General features: G+C 40.4%; 1 pseudogene; it reads right to left on the reverse strand.

Moving 5' to 3' along the window:
* Positions 1 to 6,122: 6,122 nt before the first annotated feature.
* Positions 6,123 to 7,015, reverse strand: LOC138145122 (ran-specific GTPase-activating protein-like; annotated as a pseudogene).
* Positions 7,016 to 8,249: the final 1,234 nt, after the last annotated feature.

The following is an 8,249-nucleotide window of genomic DNA, read 5'->3' on the forward strand; positions in this document are numbered from 1 at the left end:
TTTCTACAATATCTCTTTTATTTGTCCCATTCTCTCTGCTCATACAGACACCATCCTAGTTAAACTTGCATCTTCTTTTGCCTGGTCTATGTTAATGAGAGTTTTTTTCTTAAGACTCTCTCCTGGGGCAGCTAGGTGGTGCAGTGAGTAGAGTGCCAACCCAGAGTCAGGAGAACCTAACTTTGGACCCAGCCTCAGATACTTAAAACACATACACACACACCCCTAGCTGTGTGACCTTGGGCAAGTTACTTAATCCCAATTGCCCTCCAAAAAGCAAAAAAAAAAAAAAAGACCCTTCTCTGGACAGCTAGGTGGTGCAGTGAATAGAGCACTGGCCCTGGAGTCAGGATGACCTGAGTTCAAATACAGCCTCAGACACTTAACACAAAAACTACCTGTGTGACCTTGGGCAAGTCACTTAACTCCAATTGCCCTCCAAAAAAAAAAAAGACTCTTCCTTCTCTAACACATTGTCCAGGTATTTGCCAAAGAGATATTACTTAAGTGATAGGTCTAACATCAGTCCCCTGTACTCAGTACATTCCAGTGACTTCCTATTGCCTTTTAGGCCAAATACAAATTCCTTTCATTGTCACTTACAGCACTTTACAACTTGCCTCCCATCTACACTGTGCTAGGTAGCCAACAGATATAGTTCTGGGCCTGGAGTCTGAAGGTTCTGGGTTCAAACTTAACCTTAGACATTTACTAGCCGTGAAACCTGTGCGATGTAATTGTACCATATATACTCATTATCTGCCTCCTGAGATAGGAGGGATAAGAATCCATTCAACTTTTAAAAAGGAGCGAGGTGGTACAGCAGATAGAATACTGGACCTGGCATCAGGAAGGCCTGAGTTCAAATCCGGCTTCATATGCTTCATATGTGATGCTGGGCAAATCACTTAACCTCTGTTTGCCTCATTTTTCTCAGCTGTAAAATGGGGATAATAATGGTACCTGCTTATCAGGCAGTCTAGGTAGTATGGTATTGTAATGGGAATGTAAATTTTTAAGATCTTCCCTGCCCCTAGGCTAAAGTGCACTTGGAGCCTGGGGTGGGAGGCTTGTTTTTCAGTAGATACTACTTGATTGGCCAGTGGGTCAATAAGGTTGTTACATTCTCTGAGCCAGGACAAGGGTATATAAGCCCTGATGTGAGGCTTTGTTTTGGGGGCTCACTTTGAGAAGTGTTCTGTGATTTGATATGGATTATGGGAAGCCGTTGTCCTGAGCCCCCCAGCTTTGAAAAAACCCAGATGTGGAAACCCAGATGTTGACTGGGTATGGATGTAATGGTTGGACAGTTTGAAATCTGTCTACTAGATCTGTTTCTGTCTTGATAATTCTGTCTGTGTACTTTGAAGTTCGGGGTTTCGACCTTTTCCCCTGAACAAGGTAAAAGATATATGTCTGACTGATTAAAGTAAGCTTGTTAACCCATTTTGAGTTGCTTTCCTTTATTAAAGCAGATCCAAGAACCTGTGTTGGCAGCAAATCCTGAGGACCCTTGGGGTGCTTGCTGTTACAAAATGGCATCACGAACAGGATCTGCAGAGTAAAAGGAAAATATGGGTGCTGGGATAATTGTTTGTTTCCCAGTTGTGGTAGCTGTGACTCTGTGGAGCCGTGGACCAGGAGAGAAGAATGGCCTGCATGCGGACTTCGCTGAGCTGAGAGCAGGAATGGTGAGCTGCCTGCATCAGGACCTGGGCAGAAGCCAGGAGTGGCTGCCGCCTGCGGGAGGAGAAGGAACCCAGGAGGTCGGAATTCATCCACAGGAAAAGATAAGAACTGAGCAGCAAAGCAGGGGCACTGAATGTGTTTCCTGGCTGCATCCCACAGTTTGGGACCCAGGGGGAGGATGGACTTGTGACTATGGTGTGTGGGATGAAGTGCTGTGGACCCCCAAGGACCCCACCTTGTTGGTTTTGTTGCCCAGCTTCTCTCTGTGCTTGGAGGCAGGAGCTGGAGCTGTGTGAGGGGAAGGACACCCCTCCCCCCTCCCCCAGAGAACTTTATTTGAACTCTTGTTTTGAATTGAGGTGATAATGCAATGTACTTTGTGTTTGTTTAAGGCCCAGTGGCCACTTTGGTAACTTTATTTCTGTACTTTGAAAATGTGACCTAAGAGATGTTTAATGCTAATTCAAAAGTAAATTGTCTATGCTGTGGGCATGAAAGATTTTGGGGCTGAATGTAATGGGAATGTAAATTTTTAAGATCTTCCCTGCCCCTAGGCTAAAGTGCACCTGGAGCCTGGGGTGGGAGGCTTGTTTTTCAGTAGATACTTCTTGATTGGCCAGTGGGTCAATAAGCTTGTTATATTCTCTGAGCCAGGACAAGGGTATATAAGCCCTGATGTGAGGCTTTGTTTTGGGGGCTCACTTTGAGAAGTGTTCTGTGATTTGATATGGATTCTGGGAAGCCGTTGTCCTGAGCCCCCTGGCTTTGAAAAAACCCAGATGTTGAAACCCAGATGTTGACTGGGTATGGATGTAATGGTTGGACAATTTGAAATCTGTCTACTAGATCTGTTTCTTTCTTGATAATTCTGTCTGTGTACTTTGAAGTTCGGGGTTTCGACCTTTTCCCCTGAACAAGGTAAACGATATATGTCTGACTGATTAAAGTAAGCTTGTTAACCCATTTTGAGTTGCTTTCCTTTATCAAAGCAGATCCAAGAACCTGTATTGGCAGCAAACCCTGAGGACGCTTGGGGTGCTTGCTGCTACAGGTATTGAATAGAGTGATGGTCTTAGAGTCAGGAAAACCTGAGTTTGAGTTGTGCTCCAAACACTTAACTAGCCATGGGACTCCAGACACATCACTTAAACATCTTTCAGCTTCAGTTTCCTCATTTATAAAATGGAAGTAATAATAGCACCTACCCCTCAGGTTTGTTGTGAGGATAAAAATAATATTTATAAAATCTTTGTGAAATTTGTAGTATATGAATGCTAGCTATTTTGTCTTTTAGCTATTATTATATGTGCATTATATTATACACTTTACAATGCAGCAAAACTGGGCTTCTTGCTATCCCTCATAAACCCACTCCATCAACATATTATTGCACACTTAGAATGAACTCCATCTTCATCCTTTTGTCTTTGAATTGCTAGTTTCCTTCAAAGTTCAGCTCAGATACTATCATCTACACAAAGCTGTTTTCCTTTGATCTTCCCTGATACAAGTGGCTCCCTTCATTACCTTGTATTACTTTTTAAAATAGTATATTTTTCCCCCCAGGTACATGACAAGAAAATTTTCAGCATTCATTTTTACAAGATTTTGAGTTCCAAATTCTTCTCCTTCTCCCCTACTCCTCTTCTAAAAATGGTAGGTAGTTTGATGTAGTTTATACATGTGCTATCATGTAAAAAAATGCCATGTTAGTCACACTTGTGAAAAAAGAAACAAATCAAAAGGCAAAAAAAAACATTAGAAAGAATAAAATAAGTGAAAAAAATATGCTTTGATCTGCATTGAGTCCATCAGTTCTTTATCTGGATATGGATAGCATTTTCCTTCTTGAGTCCTTTGTACTCTTCTTGGATGACTGTGTTGCTGAGAAGAGCCGAGTCATTCATAGCTGATCATCACACATTGTTGTTGATATTGCTATATTGTCTTTCTTGTTCTGCTCATTTCACTTTGCATCAGTTCGTACAAGTCTTTCCAGATTTTTCTGAAATATACCCAGTCATCATTTTAAAGGAGTTGTTTTCTTTAGTGGATTTTTTTTCTTTTTTCCAGTTTGGCCAATTCTATTCTTTAAGGAATTATTTTCTTCAATTTTTGCTTTTCCAAGATGTTGACCTTTTTTTATAATTCTCCTGCGTAACTCTCATTTCTTTCCCTAATTTTTCTTCTACTTCTTTTTTTTAAGCATCCTTTTTTGCTCTTCTAAGAGAACTTTTGGGGCTTGAGACCAATTCATATTCCCTTCTGAGTCTTCACATATGAGCATTTTGACATTTTTTTTCATCTCAGTTCATGTTTTGATCTTCCCTATTGCCATAGTAGCTTTCTGTGGTCAGGGGTCTATTCTGCTTCTTACTCATTTTTCAGCCTATTTCATGACTTCTAAAGTTGAACTGTGCTCCTGGGGCACAGGGATCACTATCCCAGACTTCTTATGCTGGGGGCCAGGGGTCTAGTCACTGGCTTTCCATGCCCAAGGCCTCAGGTACTTGTGGCTTGCTCACAGCATTGGCGGTAGCCTTCCCTAATTGTGCCTGTTGTGGAGGGATTCTAGGACTCACAATTTGCTTTCTGTGATGGATTTGAAGGTCTCACTACTGGCCTACTGAGACAGGACTAAGGGGCTCCAGTTTCTGTGCTATGACTAAGAGCCTCTTACTGGCTTGCCCAGTCACTGTCTGCACTGAGCTACACTCTCTTTTTATCCAAGTGAGACAGACCTTTCCTGTAGTCCTTCTAAGTTATCTTAAGCTACAAAATTGTTTCATTCTGTCTTTTTGTGGGTTCTATGGCTTCAGAATCTTTTGAGAAACTTGATTTAATGTTGTTTCTGAGGGAAACTGGGAAGAGTTCAGGCAACTTCCTGACTTCTCTCGGCCATCTTGGCTCCAACTAAAGAAACTATTCTGAAGTTCTCTATGTTTAGAGAAGTTGATTGGTAATATTTACTCCTTAATTTTTATAGGCTACAACTTTTGCTTCAGTGGTATATGATAAAACAAAACTGTCCCCAGACCTCTGGGGTACCAACCAAGTACTCCTCTAAGTGTGTGAGTAGATTCAAATCTTGCTTTTTAGGAAAACAATGGCCATATAAGCAGCAACCTCCATATGGATCACAGTATAAGTCAGACTTAAACTTTCAAAGCATAATTCTAATTCTATTACTGAAACATCTGGCATCTAAAGCATATGAGTACCTCTTTAATCAACAACACAGAATATTGGTGTTTCATTACTCATTGGGGAATACAACCATGATTTGTCTTTAATTCATAACTTGCCAAAGACTCCCTTGAGACACCATGTAAACATGATGACATGGAAGACACATAAACAATTCTGTAAAAACAAGATATATAAAGGATGAATAGATGATGATCAGAGTAAGGAAAACTGGGAAATGCTTCATGCAGAAAGTCCAACTTCAACTGAGTCTTGAAGGAAGCTGGGGAAGCCAAAAGGAAGAGATGAGGAGATACAGGCATGGGAAATGACATCCAGTGAAAAATGCCCAGAGCCAGGAGATGAAGTGTCATGTTCTAAGAACAAGAGTAAAAGACTTATGCGAACTGATCCTGAGTGAAGTGAGCAGAGATAGGAGAACATTGTACACAGTGACAGCCACAGTGTGCAATGATTGACTGTGGTGGACTTGGCTCCTCTCAGCAACACAAGGACCCTAAAACAATTCCAAGGGACTCATGATGGAGGATGTCATCCACATCGAGAGAGAGAACTATGGAGTCTGAGTACAGTGAAGCAGACTATTTGTTTTGTTTTGCTTTTTTTCTTTCTCATAATTCCATTTATTCTAATTCTTCTATACAACATGACTAATGTGAAAATATGTTTAATAAGAATGTATATGTAAAGTCTATCAGATTGCATGCTGTCTTGGGGAAGGGGCAGGGAAGGAAGGGGGGGTAGAAAATTTAAAATTTATGGAAGTGAATGTTGAAAGCTAGAAATAACTAAACAAATAAAACAGCAAGAGTAAGAAGGCTAGTGTCCCACTAACCTCTTTGAGAATGAGTCTACATCTCCTGATCTGTAAAATTTGTTATACAAGATTTTGTATTATATATATCATAGGTGTAACTTAAAAAATAAATGAGAAATTAAGTATGTAAAATGCTTTGGTTAACCAGAAATCATTTCATCAGAGTTCAGCTATTTTTTTTTTTGGAGGCAGCTTTCAAATGTTTTATTCACTTTTGGATGTACTATAAATGTGTTTCCACTATGGAAAAGAATGTTATGAGCACAGTACATGTGACTAGGAATGGGTTTGCTGAAGACATCTTCAAAAAGGGTAAAAGCTTAGAAAACAACCTGGAGGCTGGAATTCAGTTCTTAAAAAAAAAGCCCCTCGTAAAAACAAAAATAAAGGAAATAAAAGGAAAGAAGGTTTATTGCAGTAACAAGTCCTGGTCCCTGGTCTCCTCGGGAGTCTTGGGGCTCCCAGGCTACAGGCTGCCTTTCTTCCCCTTCTCCTCCTTGACTGACAGCTCTGAGAACTTCTCCACCACTTTGTCATGTTTTCTTGGCCTGCTCCCACTCTTTTTTTTTTTTTAATTTTTTAAATTTATTAATTTGTTTGTTTCCTTTTAGTTTACAGGATTCAATTCCACAATTCTTTGAATTTCACATTTTGTTCCCCTTCCTCCCCTCCCCCCACCATGGCGACTTATAGTCAAGTATAGGATCTGTAAATACTTTCACATTATACATTGGTCAGGTTATAAGGACGAATTGTACCAGCTGGAATGAAAAATGGTAAAGAGGACATAAAACCAAATAAGAGAATGAAAAAGATCAGGAGTTTTGCTTCCACCTGGATATAAACTTAGTTCTTTCTAGTTCTTTCTCTGGATGCACATTTTTCCCTCCATCATGCGTCTTTTGGGATTGACTTATATCCCTGCATTGCTGAGAAGAGTCCAGTCTGTCAAAGCTGGTCATCACCCACCCTTTTCTTTTCTATCTCATTCCTGCATTCTTCACATTTTGCCGGAAACTTGGAGGCATTTTCTGCATTAGGAATAGAATCGCCAGCAGTTCAGGCCTGGGGCTGCATCAGCCAAGTCTGCGGTGGTGTTCCAGACTCAGGCCCTTGTCCCTTTCTCCTTGGCTTTCGGCAGTTCCACGTCACCCCTCCCTCGCTCTTTCCATCCATGAACGTCATTCTCTCATGCAAATCACAACAGCTTGGCGGGCTTGGGCTCAACCTGCACATCACGGTTGCAGTCGTCCACAGTTCTGTAGAGTTGTCTTGCTCGAGAGCTTCCTTGGCAGCTGCCATCGGGGTGCGGGGAGGGGCTGGTGGCGGGGCGACGCCCGGTCTGGTCCGGTCGGTGCTTCCTCTATTAACCCACTATTTCTCAGAGAAGGAGAATCATATAAGGCGACATGTTTTCCTTTTCCCTTAGCTGTCAGCAAACTCAAAGCTGCATTTAGGGCTCAGCTTTTGTAATAAGCTTGTCCTCCATGCCAGAAACACCTATTTTTTTCCTGTTCTTTTAAAAATACATTTGTTTTTCCTTTGTTTTTATTGGTTCATTTTGTACCTAGTGGTTTTGTAAACCAGGTAGAATTTGAAAGCCAGAGAGACCCAATTACCTTATTTTAAAGCTCAATAAGCATTCCTTAAGCTGATATAAGAGAGCAAATAAGGGAGGACAAAAGTAGGAGGGGAAAGAGGAAAGGAAAAGGGGGAGATGATGGAAGGGAGGCCAGATTGAGGCAGATGATTGTCAGAACCAAAACTCTGGTGAGGAGGGACAGGGTGAAAGGAGAGAGAAAAGCATAAATAGGGAAAAACAGGATGGAGGGAAATAGTAATCATGACTGTGAATGTGAATGGGATGAACTCTCCCATAAAACAGAAGCAGGTAGCAGAGTGGATTAAAAGCCAGAATCGTACAATGTTGTTTACCAAAAACACCTTTGAAACAGAAATACACACAGAGTAAAGGTAAAAAGCTGGAGCAGAATATATTACGCTTCAGCTGAAGTAAAAAAAAGCATTAGATAAAACAAAAGCAACAGTAAATCTAATTAAAAGAGAAAAGGAAGGAAAATACATCTTGCTGAAAGCTATCATACACAATGAAGCAATATCAATATTAAACATATATACATCAAGTGATATAGCATCCAAATTCTTATAGAAGTGAGATATAAGAATAAATAGACAGCAAAACTATACTAGTGGGGGACCACAACCTTTCCTTCTAAGAACTAGAAAAATCTAACAAAATAAGCAAGAATGAAGGAGGTAAATAGTATTTTAGAAAAGTTAGATATAGACCTCTGGAGAAAATTGGGGATACGAAGAGAATATATCTTTTTCTCAGTGGTACATGGCACCTACACAAAAACTGACCATTTATTAGGGCATAAAATCGTCACAATCCAGTGCAGGAAGATGGAAATATTAAATAAATCCTTTTCAGATTATGATATATAAAATTGCATATAACGAAAGGTCATGGAAAAATAGGCTAAAAATTAATTGGAAACTAAACAATTTAATC

The sequence above is a fragment of the Petaurus breviceps genome, unplaced genomic scaffold (assembly GCF_028583685.1).
Source record: "Petaurus breviceps papuanus isolate PSGF00001 unplaced genomic scaffold, PetGlider_PUasm1.0 90730, whole genome shotgun sequence".
Taxonomy (NCBI): Eukaryota; Metazoa; Chordata; class Mammalia; order Diprotodontia; family Petauridae; genus Petaurus; species Petaurus breviceps.